Source organism: Globicephala melas, chromosome 4 (assembly GCF_963455315.2).
Source record: "Globicephala melas chromosome 4, mGloMel1.2, whole genome shotgun sequence".
NCBI lineage: Eukaryota > Metazoa > Chordata > Mammalia > Artiodactyla > Delphinidae > Globicephala > Globicephala melas.
This window is the reverse complement of record NC_083317.1, coordinates 72,852,369-72,866,073: the sequence shown is the minus strand read 5'-3', so window position 1 is coordinate 72,866,073 and position 13,705 is coordinate 72,852,369.

Below are 13,705 nucleotides of genomic sequence, written 5' to 3'. Positions count from 1 at the left end.
TCTATACTTCAGTATAGTCTGTACCCTCTGCTGCTCTTCTTACTTCCTTCTGCCCCCTTCCCACCTTCCTGCCTTTATTACATAGTAAGAAGACTTACTCTTTGCCCAACTACGACCCCCACAGATCCAAAACACCAAAGTTTCTAAGATTAAGAATCAAGAATGTAACTTCTTGATCTGGCTATGGTCTCTCTCTCAGCGCTTTCCTGGAAGTCCTCTCTCATAACCACCACATTTAATTGATCCTCAGATCCTGTTAACTTTTTCTTGTGTAATAGCTCTTGAATTTGTGCCCAACTTCCAATCCTCATTGCCACTGCCTTGGTTCAAGGCCTTCAATATCCCTTGCCAGAATTATTCTAAATAGCATCCTAACTGGGCTCCTTGCTTGTTATAGGCTGAACTGTGTTCCCCTCAAATTTATATGTTGAAGCCCTGTGCCCAGGACCTCAGAATGCGATTATATTTGGAGATGGGGTCTTTATGGAGGTATTAAGGTTAAGTGAGGTCATAATGGTGGGGCCCTCATTTAACAGTATGAGTGATATCCTTATAAGAAGAGGAAGGGATCCTAGGGATGCAGGCATACTGAGAAAAGGCCAAGTGAGGACACAGAGAGAAGGCAGCTGCCTGCAAGGCAAGGAGAGAGGCCTCAGGAGATACCTGCCAACACATTGATTTTGGACTTCCAGCCTCCAGAGCTGTGAGAAAATAAATTTCTGTGGTTTAAGCCACCCAACCTGTGGTATTTTGTTATAGCAGCTCTAGCTCTAATAGAGTCTTGGGTGTCCGGGGAATCCTCCACTTTACTCAGCAGAGTCAGCCTGCCACCGTCAAAGCCGGAACGGCTGTCATTCTCTTTCCCAGCCCTCCTCACACAGAGGAGGAGGGATTGTGACCTAGGCTTGGCCAGTGAGAAGCAGCCACCCCAATCTTGGTCTCAAGTCATAGACAGAAGAGGAAACTAAAAACATTGTTTTGTCCAGTCCCTCGTAAACTTTATAGGTGAAGAAATGGAGGCATAGCAAAGAGTAATCTGTGCACTTATCAGACCTCACGGGGATTCCATGCCGGAGCCCAGGCTCAGCACACTGCTTCCTATTTCTCCTAAAAGCCCAGGAACTAAGGCCAGCTCCACTGGTGCTGGTCATCCAGCACCTGAACACAGTCAGGGCCTGGTCAGCAAGGACAGAGGGGCACTGGTGTCTGCCACAATGGCAAAGGATCAATGTGACTAACCCTGACAAATCAAGAAGAAAAAGAAGGAAAAGACAAGAATGCTCATATCTTAAAAAATGGAAGTAATACAAATGGACAAAAAATTACAAAATTCAGAAATCAAATACATGCAAATTAGAAAGATATACCTTTTCCTCCCCTCTCAGATGGTAAAGATGGAAGAGAATGCCCTAGAAAACAACCCATTAGAGTGTAAACCTCCTGAGAGCAGAGACTTCTGTTTTGCTCGCCACTATATCCCTGTCATGTGGTACAGAGCCTGGCAGATAGTTGGGGCAATTTAATATTTAATATTCAGTAAGTGACTAGCACACCTGTGTGAGATCGGCTTTCCTTATTGCACAGGAAGGCAGTCAAATCCAAGCCCTGCAGCCTTCCCTCTGCCACACACAACACATAAGAAAATACCTGTTCTTTAAAGAAGTATGACTGGCGGGCTTCCCTGGTGGGCGCAGTGGTTGAGAGTCCGCCTGCCGATGCAGGGGACGCGGGTTCGTGCCCCGGTCCAGGAAGATCCCACGTGCCGCGGAGTGGCTGTGCCCGTGAGCCATGGCCGCTGAGCCTGCGTGTCCGGAGCCTGTTGGCTCCACAACGGGAGAGGCCACAACAGTGAGAGGCCCGCGTACCGCAAAAAAAAAAAAAAAAAAAGAAGTATGACTGGCTGTACCACACAGTTCTGAAAGCTCTGGTACATGAGAAGATAAAGTACCTTCAAAAAGGAAACAGGAAACATGTATAAGAAGGAAAAATTAAGTAATTTTTCTCACTGGTGAGACTGTGTAGATAGAGGTTCTCATACACTGGAGAAGCACAGAACTTTTCTGAAGGACCGTTTGGCAATATGTATCAAAGTGCTAAATATGTTTATCTTTGAATTTATCTTAAGAAAAGGATAGGAGATATGTACATATACATGTTTGCTGCAGTGTTATTTCTGGAGAAAAAAAGATATATTCTAAATTTTTACTAATAGACGGGTTAAGTAAACTATAATATATCCATACAGTAGAATACTATGTAATGAGAAGAAAATAAATCCAATATTAGCAATGATTATTAGTTTTGGTTTAATCCTTTATCGTTTACCTCCTTTCTTTGTAAACATATATATTACTTTTATAATTGAAAAAAAGTCTTCAGACCTATTATTCCAAGAAAAGTAGACCCTAAAGTGTTTAAAATTTTACCTATTTGCTCTATTTTAATCACTTATATCCTGTATGTCTCTTAAATTAAGAAAATATTAAATAATAAGGCAGTTAAAATGAAAGTTTTTCTAAAAACATGGAAACTATGGGAAAGAGAATAAAAAGTTATGCTAAGAACCCAGGCTCTTTTTTTTTGGACAAGGTTAAAAATAAAATACACTGTTATGTTGTTCCAATTAACTGAGAAAAGAATTCATACCACTAACACAGGAAAGACAAACATTTTCCAAGAGAAATTTATACAAGCTTAATTTCTGTTCCTATCACCTGTTAGGCAACTAATGTGCACTTCCACTGAACCCTCTCTTTAGTGCTGAATTCATGGCTTTGAAAGTGCTTACACATGAGGATGTGGTATTATCACAAGGACATTTTGGTACTTCCTTTTAGTGGGCCTCAAAACACATACCCTGTTTTCTTTACTTTTGTTATTTTAAAGAAAGTTTGGGATTTCCAAATATGAAAATGAAGCTTTACTAGGGGACTTCAGTTTTGTTGCTGTTGTTTATGATTTAAATACTTTGAACATTTGCACATGTACAAAGGGGTATGCACTGAAGAGCAGGTCTCCTTCCTGCTGCTGTTGATGCTAGGAGCACTCATGTCTTAGGCTTCACTGCTTCCTTCCTTACCTACCAAGGGCCACCCATGACCTTCAGCAGAACATTTACTGCTTTTCTTCCTAATATCTGTCTTTTGCCTTTAACTGTCTCTTGGCAGAGGTGCTAGGGAAGTAGAAGGCAATAGAAATAAATTTGTCTTCTTCCTCCTCGTCTTCCTTCATGTGCTAATGTTGGTATTGTTAGGTAAAACCAAGCTATTGATTTTCATGGCTGAAATTTAAAACTTTTTAAAAAAATTTTTATCGACTGTAGGAATAGAGCCAAATATGTCCCTCACTAGAAGAGCTAAGAAGCTGCCTACCTCATTCCTTAATCTCTCCTAATGACAGGGTGGCTTGTTGTTGTTGCTTAAAAAAAGAAAAAGAGGGGGGAGGAGCTGACGAATTTTACCTATTTATTAGTTCCTTTGAACACACTGTGCTATATCAAGGTATAGATCTACATTATGAGGGAAGTATTCTTTTTTAAAATGTAATGTTGACATTACTCATAGCCTTTTGCACCAACACAAATGCTCGCCCAAATCCTATAAATCCAAGGCTACACATTCAAACACCAGATGTGTGTGCTCTGGGAATGCAAGGGGAAGGATGATGTTTCAAGTTAGTAAAATATCAAGTACAAGGCATAAACTGTTAGAGATGTGGCAGAGTCCAGGAGTACAAGGGGTTAACGGCCCCACCCCGACCTGGGGCCTCAGTGCCTGAAGTGTAATGCTGTTCAATGTACTGTGATTTCAACATGACTGGTCACAACATAGCTACATTCAAAGAACAGAAATTGTCCAACTCCTCTCGTCCCAGCCACCACGACTCCAGTTCCTTGCAGTTCTGACTCCAGCTTTCTTACCTCTCTCAGAGAATTAGAACACCTGTTAGAGCAAAACTAATAGGTGGGCTAGTGCCAGTGGTGCGCCGCCACTGACAAAAGGGGTGTGTATCACCGCTGGCATTGGTTACATTGCTACATACATATAACTAGCCAGAGTCAACCCTCCCCTCCACCCATGGAACAGCTGACCTGCCAGGCAACTTCTGGCAAAGAAGCTCCACAGAGACGACCGTCAGGCATGCAGAGACCACCAACCTTCTGACGGACATAACAGCCCTCACTGTTCTCCTCAGCTGATTCCATAACTGGCCGCTGAAAGGGGCCTGGGTGGGCAAGGGCACTGCCACAGAGCTGTCGGCAGCTTGTCGACATGATTCGAAGGCGGCCGAGGTGGGTGGCACTATGGAGATAAGCAGTTCACACTTCCCCATCCTTCCCCCCACTCCCTAACTTGGAAACACAAGGTACTTTGGGATCTGAAATCAGCCTCCCGCAGCTGCTCTGCCCTGGATTGTGCTTTGCCAACTGCTTCCTTGGGGCCGTCTCTCAAGGAGTGGTTGGGTTTTGCCTTTTAGCTCACTATAGGTCACAGCAAGACATTTGGCCACACAACCAAACAGGGAGGACCTCCTATATCAGGAGTCATGATCTTACAGAGCCATAAGAACCTTCAGGATTCTATAAAGGACTCACCCAGGGTGACACAGCCAGCTTGCAGAACAAGAATTCAAACAGGTCTCCTGAAGCACTGTTTCTCAAACTTGTGAAACCAGGATCCATGGTCAGAAATACATTTAACCTCGTTACCAATGAGTGAGTGAAATGTAGACATACATGTGATTGAAACAGACATGGCATGACACAGTATTACCCTTTCCAAATGCTATGCTCTGTTTTCTTTTCTGTTGTTTTTATTATCATTATTTTTTGGCCGCACCGTGCAGCTTGCAGGATCTTAGTTCCCTAACCAGGGATTAAATCCGGGCCCTTGGCAGTGAGAGTGAGGAGTCCTAACTGCTGGACCATCAGGGAGCTCCCTCTGTTATTATTTTTAAAAAGTTTTTTTGACCTACTAAATCGGTCTATGACCCACTAATGAGTCACAACTTGCAGTTTGAAGAGGCCCATACACATAAGCAAAAACTCCTTGTGCTATTTCATTTTGAACCATCTGGCTCATTTTAAACTAGGTACATAGTAAAAATTTCTGAAAATAAGAGTATAGTCATCCCTCTGTATCAGCCCTCTTCTTCTGTCTTCAAAGCCAGTAATGTACAGTTCTGTGTCCATACTTCCCTCTGACCACAGTCAAGAAAGGTTATCTACCTTTAAGCAGTCATGTGATTAGGTGGGGACCACTTGAATAATCCAGAATAATCTCTGCATCTCAAGGTCCTTAATCACATCTGCAAAGTTCCTTGGTCACATGAGGTGGTATATTCATAGGTTCCAGGGATTAGAAAATGGACATGTTTGGGGAGGGTATTATTCTGCCTACAACAAATGACTTGATCTGACTTAAGGTTTTACCAGGATAACCCTGAGTGCTCTGTAGGGGACAAGGGTGGAAGCAGGGAGACCAAGTAGGAGGCTATTAGAATAATCCAGGTGAGAGCTGATCAAGGCCTGAGTGCCAGCAGTAGAGGTGGTGACATGTAGCCTAATTCTGGTTTTTTTGTGCAGGTAGAGCTGACATGACTTGCTGATGGATTGGATGTGGGGTATGAGAGGAGGGTGTCAAGGATAACTCCAAGGATGACACTCTCCCCCCCACCCCCTTAGAGTACTTGACATATGTTGTGTTGATTTGTTTAACTATCTTCCCTGTAAGACTGCAAGTTCTAAGGGAGAAGGGCTCAAATCTGCCTTGTTCATTGTTGTATTCTCACATCAAGGAGTGCATAGAACATAGCGATACAGCTCGTAACTGCTATTTATTGAGCCGTTGCTACGTGCCAGGCACTTAACATAATCTCATTTAATCATCAGAACAGCCTTATGAGGTAGGTACTATTATTATCCTCATTTACTAAGTGAGGAAACTGAGGCCCAGAGAAATGAAATGACATACACCAGTGAATACAAGGGTGGAATTCAAATCCATATTGAGAGGCTTCCCTAGTGGTGCAGTGGTTAAGAATCTGCCTGCCAATGCAGGAGACGTGGGTTCGATCCCTGGTCCGGGAAGATTACCACATGCCACGGAGCTACTAAGTCCATGTGCACAACTACTGAGCCTGTGCTCTAGAGCCCACAAGCCACAACTACTGAAGCCCTCGCGCCTAGAGCCCGTGCTCCGCAGTAAGAGAAGCCACCGCAATGAGGCAATGAGAAGCCTGAGCACTGCAACGAAAGAGTAGACCCTGCTCTCCTCAACTGGAGAAGGCCCATGTGCAGCAATGAAGACCCAACGCAGCCAAAAATTAAAAAATCTTAAAAATAAATAAAACAAATCCATATTGAATAAATGAAATAAAATAATTCTTTCAAGATAAGCAAACATTTGGGTTTAGCTAAATATTCTAACCACATATGAAATGGGAGAGGGAGAAAAGGACATAGATTTACAAATATTTCAAAGTTTTAGCCGTAGAAAAATCATGTCAAAAAATAACAAATGTTAGTGTCACTAACTTAAGGGTTCTCAAACTATAGTCCATCTTAGCTGTGGTTTGGTTACTGTGATGACTTATACAGACAGTAACTTCAAAAATGTTTTATAACCAATCCGGAGGCAGAGAAGAGAAAAACAGACGACATCAGGCAGACCATGGGGGCACAGTAAAAAACGTCCAGACATGAGAGTGAAGAGGGAGGAATTTTAGTCTTACTTTAGTCCCATCCACTTATTAGCCAATACTCTTAAGGCATTTATTTCATCTTTCTGAGACCATCTCAACTATAAAAACGATATAGTATTTTCTGCTTTACTACCCCATAGACTCTTGGGAGAAACTAAATTTATTCATTCAGTAGATACAGAGCACCTACTACGTGTGCCTGGCATTGCTCTAGACACCAGGAACATGTCATGAACAAGACAGACAAAATCCTTGCCCTCATGGGGTTTGCATTCTAGTGGAAAGGAGGATTGACAAAAATAAGAACAAATAAGTAGATATTTTCAAGAGTAATATGCACCCTGAAGAAAAATAAAAGAGGACAGGGGTTATAGAGTGATCAGGGAAGAGGTAACATCAGACAGAGACTTGAATATAAAGAAAGAAAGCTAGACAGTGATCTGGGGAAAGGGCAGTCCAGGCAGGGCAAACAGAATTTAAGTTCCTGAGGTCAGAATGAACTGGGGGTTCACATGTGAGGAATAGCCAGGAGTGAGCACGGGGGGATAGTGGTAGATGATGCTACAGAGATAGGCAGGGGCCAGGTCATGCATAGCTTTGCAGGCCATGGCAGAGAGCTGGGGTTTTATTGTGCATGTGGTATGAAGATAATGAAAGCAAAAATACGCAAAGAGCAACACAAATAGTAGACAACAGAGGTGTAACATGGACTTTGGCAGCAATATGGCACATCTGTTAAGAAGAGCATGGGCTCGAGAGCTGCCTGCTTGGAATCTTGGGTGCACCACTTACCGTGTGTGGCCTTGGATAGGATACTTAACTTCTTAGTGCCTCAATTTCCTCACTTGTAAAATAGCAGTAGTAATAGTACTTACCATATTAGGGTTGTTTTGAAGATTAAATGAGCTATTACACATATAACACCCAGAATACTTTCTAGAATTCAGTGCTCAATAAATGTTAGCCATTATTACTATTAGTTACCAAGTTGTACAACTAATTGAGTTCATTAAGGTAGACTTCACTAATTCAGAATCTGCAAGTTATTTTTTAAACAGAAAATTTACATATAAAGAAAAAACATTTTTAGGGCTTCCCCGGTGGCGCAGTGGTTGGGAGTCCGCCTGCCAATGCGGGGGACGTGAGTTCGAGCCCTGATCCAGGAGGATCCTGCATGCCGCAGAGCAGCTGGGCCCTTGTGCCACAACTGCTGAGCCTGCGCTCTGGAGCCCACGAGCCACAGCTGCTGAGGCCTGTGGGCCTGCAGCCTGTACTCTGCAACGGGAGAGGCCACTGCAGTGAGAGGCCCGCACACTGCAGCAGGGAAGTGGCTCCTGCTCGCCACAGCTAGAGGGGGCCTGAACACAGCAACGGAGACCCAACACAGCCAAAAATAAATAAATAAAATAAATAAATTTTTAAAAAAAGAAAAAGAAAAAACATTTTTAAACAGGAAAACTAAATGCATATTTCTTCTATATAAAGAATTCAGACAATAAATGAAATTAGCCTCCCTGAAGGTTCTGAATGTGCTTATTTATAAAAGGTTTGAATAAGCACACTGAAGGGCTTTATCTGCTTGTTGTTCCTTCCTTTGGGGGACCAGCCCTCCCTCTTCCGCAGTGATTCTTCTTGGTCTGTGTAGTCCTGGTGAGGAGTGAAGATGAGATCCAGCTTTGCCCGGAGTCCTCCATCCACACTCTGTCTTCTCCATTCCTGCCTCCTTTCTCCAACGTACACACACAGTGATTGTTCAAAGAAGGAGCAGCACAAGACTCAGACTGGGCCAAATCGGAGTCCTCCTTGGGAGTTTTTCAGAGAATGCTCTCTCTTTCTGGCATCTCAAGCCTCTAAGGATGACATAGACCAGGAAGTAGCAGCCAACTCTACCACCAGGTGGAGAGAATGAGGCCATCACAGAGAGAAACAGAGTCAAAAGATAGAGATAGCCCTGCTGAGAATTCAGCCACAACTAAAGTCAGCTCTATGTACCTCTGGACTTTACAGTTATGTGAAACATAAATTCCTATTTTGTTTAAGGATTTGGTTTCTTTGCACCAAAAGACTTGATATACATACCTTCTCTGAAAGATGCTCTTTGATTTTCTAAGATATCTGTAATAGTCGGCATCTATATAACATTCTTTATAAGATGCTTCAAGAAACTGACCAAAAAAAAAAAAAATCATTATGGATGTTATACAATGTGTAAAGATGAAAGTTAGAAATCAGTTGTCAGGTTAGCTGATAACCCAAGGCAGGCACAAACTTCGTCAATATTTCTGGTAACCCACGTTTTCAGATCTACAGTGGACCTCATGCTAGTTATTGGAGTCACCTTAGGAATGAACTATATCATGTTAAGTTTTCATTGTATTTGTTACTTTTCAGGGAAAGTGATTTCAGTCTCAGTAAAACCTAATACACGTAGTAGTATCACAGTGGTGCTATTTTTGCCATCTCTGTGTAATAATAAAAAGGCATCGTCTGTTTCAACAGTCTAAAGGGATTCCATATCCACAAATTCACCCTATTTCATATTTTAGTAACTTTTCCCTTACTTTCACAGTGTTTAGCAAAATCTTGTTTTTGTTTGTAAGAAGGAAATTGGAGTAATGTGCAATTGAAACAAACCAGATTAAGAGCCAAGCTATTCTAAAACCCAGCTGCCGACCAGCTACTCAGTCACCCACCCTACTTAATATGTTCTCTTGGAATTGAGTAGCAGCCAAAACCAAATTCTCTTCAAAACTGGATTAAGATGCATGTGGATAACAAAATGCTCTTAAACAAGCCTTTCCATATTAGTAAATAACTTGAGAGGAAAGAGGCAGATGAAAAATCCCTGGGAATTTATGAAAACTCGGCAGACATGTTTATCACTTAGGTTATGCAAGAAACTACCCTAATAATAAATAAGCACACTAAAAAGTCCTTGTGTAACACATAACATATTTTACCACCATTTGAAAAGTATGTAAAAATGTTTTGTATTTTTATTTTTAACCTTTCTAAAGTCAGGCACACAATGCCTTCAAGAAGCTATTTTTGGTGCTGGTACAGTGTTCTGACACCTTCTCCCTGAGTAAAATTGACACATCTGCTGAAATTAACATTTTTATCTCCATGGACCCACGTGTCCCTGAGAAATATAAAATATCATTGCGCTTTTCTGCTAACCAGCATTTGGAAGCAGACAGCTATTCAAGCCAAATCTACTCCAGTCCTCTGAGAGAGGGACCTTGTTATCACTAATCCATATCTCCTTTGAATATTGTAAGGCCTTACACAGGGTGAATAAACTCACCTCAAACTAAACCAAATATATGTGTCTGTGGTACCCCAAATCCCATGTGTTGGGATCTGCATATAGATAATACCTTGGCAATCCAGCAAGTTTGCTTGATGCCCAGATCTAGAGAGGAAGGAAGAGCAGTGCAACTGTAATGTTTCCTTACATCCAATACAGGAACAGGTCCAAGGCACTGGAATCTACGCAAAATTTCCTCTGTTCCCTCTACCCACATCTCCTTTTAATTGACCCTAGGGCTCCATCATTACAGATTGGAATCACAATCTAATGTTTCACTAGTCAATATACCTCAAGACTCAAGAATAATTAAACATTTGTCATGCACTTTCCTATGTGTTAGAAATACAAGAAAGATGTATTTAGTCCAAGGGAATAGAAGACAGGTACGTAATTATAACACAGAGCAGAATGTGCTAAGGGAGAAATAAGTGTAATGTAACAGGGATTCAAAGGAAAAAAACCACCACATATGAAAAAGCTTAATGAAAGAAGTGAATCTTGACCTAAAAGACAGGAAAGATCAGAATGACAGAGGCTGATAGAGAAAAGAAAAAGAAGGTGAGAAAGCCCGAGCTATGTTAGTGAAAAAAGAGCAGCCCAGCTTCACACAAACCAAGGGAATATATAGAGAGTAGAAAGAAAGGACCTAAGGACGAACTGAGTTTTGATTTTATCCAGTAGGCTGTAGGGAGCCAGGGCCCTCCAAACCAGGAATATCTTAATGCATGATTAGGTTTGTCTTAAAAGACAATTAACATCCAGGAATAGGATGGATGTAGATTAGCAAGGGTGACAGAGGAAGGACTGAAGGAATGAGACTAGTTGGAGGGTAGATAATAAAGGATCAGAGTGAGAAGAGTTACAGAGAAGTTAGAAAAGGACACATTCAAGAGATATTTTAAAGGTAATATTGACAGAGCTTAGTAATTTATAAGATGTTAGGGTAAGGGCAGGGAGGGCATCAAAGATGGTTTTGCATAGCATGGGTGACAGGAAGACACTGCTCCACAATTATGGCATGGTTTGGTACGGAAATTTTATGAGTTTAGTCTTGTACACATTGAGCTTAAACAAAAGAATGTAAACGTAAAGTCTGCTTTTTCTCAGATATCCTTTAGAAAAATTTTGCTTTGACTTCTGAGTTCCAAAATTAGCTCCGAGCTGTCTAGCTCTGTGCTCAAGTGTTTTGTTTTGGGGCGTTGGAATATCCCCTTTCTCTAAGATCTGCCACTTTTACTGTCCAAAATTTCATTTAACAAAAGATAGGTGATGGTAATTTAAATGTTTTTCTCAGTAGCCTTTTTTTTTTGCTGTCAGTAGGTATTTTAATTTTTATTATAACTAAATTTTGGATGCAATAACTTTTGTTAATAAAATGTGTGAACAAAGAAGCATAACATCTGGGGTTCTAACTTAATACATACCAAAGCCTCTGACTCTAAAAAAGATTTCTTAGTTGTTGTGCCACCTGTTTAGAGACTAATTAATGGTTTAAAAATAGATGATCTTTTGGAGGCAAATGACATCAAAATCGTGGAATATATTAATATTGATCATAAACCTACACACAGAAAACAATGATATGCTTTAGGCATTGCATTAAACAAACAGGCTGAGATGATGCCACGATGAATGAACATTATGTGTATGTTATAATTTGTACACATAAGGAGGTAGGTACTTCAAAGAACAGTAAGGCAGGGTTATTTATTAGGTACGTTCATAGGTCTCTTTTCAAATGTTACTGCTGATGATTAATTTTTAAACTTTATCTAGTCATATGTGCATTTTTAACCTATATACAAAGATGAACCTTCTCTATCTCCTAAGTCTAAAGATCTTCTAAAATATAATTACAAACATACAAATCTCTGCTCCACTTTGCCTATCGTTCTATCCCCATATTCGCATTCACAACTAAAGTTCTTGAACAAGCTGCCCACACATGCAATATCCATTTCCATGCCTTGTACTCATTCCTCAGCCCCCTGCAATGTGGCTTCCACCTTCACAAGGCCAATGAAGTCAATTCTCACCAAGATCATCCTGATCTAGGTGACCCTAAATCAAATGAAGAAATAAGTTAATTTATCTAATATACTTAGTAGAGTATCTGAAATATTCAGGATATGTTCCAAACTTGTCTTTTCTTGGTACCTCTGACTATATGTAAATCCAGCAAATGATTTTTCCATCATTCAAAATAATTGAAAAGTCATCACATTTTCACTCACTTGTATTTATATAACTAAACAAGAAAAATAGCTAAAAGAAGAATAAGGTAAAGTATACCCTTCCATTTTAATTCTTCAGGAAAATCTTATCAACACATGTAATATAATTTTCTGGAATTTGGGCAGAAGAGAAGCTAAGTATTCAGTCTGGTTCTCAAAATTTGTAACTTTTTTGATTCATGTTCTGGCTGGACCACAGAACCCGACAACTGATATCTTTTCAAAAGTGTTAAAGACCTTCCTAAGATAGGTAGGGCTGGGAGAAGTTCAAGGACTATTACATTAGGGTAACAACCCATTCACCCTGGTGTGAGCTTTTTGGCAATTACAGCCAGAAACAAAGACAGGAAGCTGGAAATGAAACAAGCCTCTTGGCATCAAGAAAAACAGTCACAAAGGCCTCATCCAGAAACTGGTAACTACCCTCAGATGTCTTACTTTTTAAAAAAGACCAGCATGTTAAGGCTTGGGAAAAATCCCTTCAATGTGCTCTTGAGGGCAAGGCTGTATTTCAGACAGTACAATAATCAATGTTGATAAAAACAAACCAGTCAGTAAGTAAAGATTATGTTTGGGATCCTTGGTATGTGAACCTTGGACAATGCACCATTCTTTAGCAAGATTTACTTCCAAAATGCTTACAGGTACAAACTTCCAGCTACAAAATAAATAAGTCACAGGGATGTAACGCATATATCGGGAATAGAGTCAATAATATTACAACAACTTTGTATGGTGATGTATGGGAACTGGTCTTACTGCTGTGATCACTTTATAATGTATAAAAATACTGAATCACTATGCTGCACACCTGAAACTAATACAATATCGTATATTAATTATACACATATGATGTGTATCATTGAGTGTATCATTATAACAACAAAAAAGGCAGAGTTTGGGTAACTCAGTTTTGAGAAATTTTACTTGGGGGGAAGAACTCATTTTCAGATAATCCTGAATAATGAGTTAATAATTCTTAACTCCCTCCACTATGAAAAAATATAACCACCAAGCCTAGACAGGGCCACAGTTGTTCAATCCAAGGAGAGATTTATTGTGAAAATAGAGTCAGAGAAACTAGATTCTAGACTCTCTGCCAAAAACCAGCTGGGTAATCTTGACTTCTCTTTGCTTTGGTTGACTTCTCTGAAAAACAAGGACATTAGACTAGTTGATTTCTAAAAATCCTTTCCAGTTCTAATATTCAAGCATTAAGTATATGAAGATGCTAAAGAGTAACGGGAAGGAAAAGTTAAATCACATTATAAACAATTATCTTCCTTTTATTCATTCAATAAACATTTATTGAGGCTTCTATTGAGATGACCTATACCAAGCTCTGAGAATACTGTAGTAAGTAAAAGAGGTTCTGCCTTGAGCTTTCTGTTTATAGAGGGAGTCAGGCAAAAACAAAGCAAACCAACCAGATAAGAAAACAAGAGTCTGAGAATAA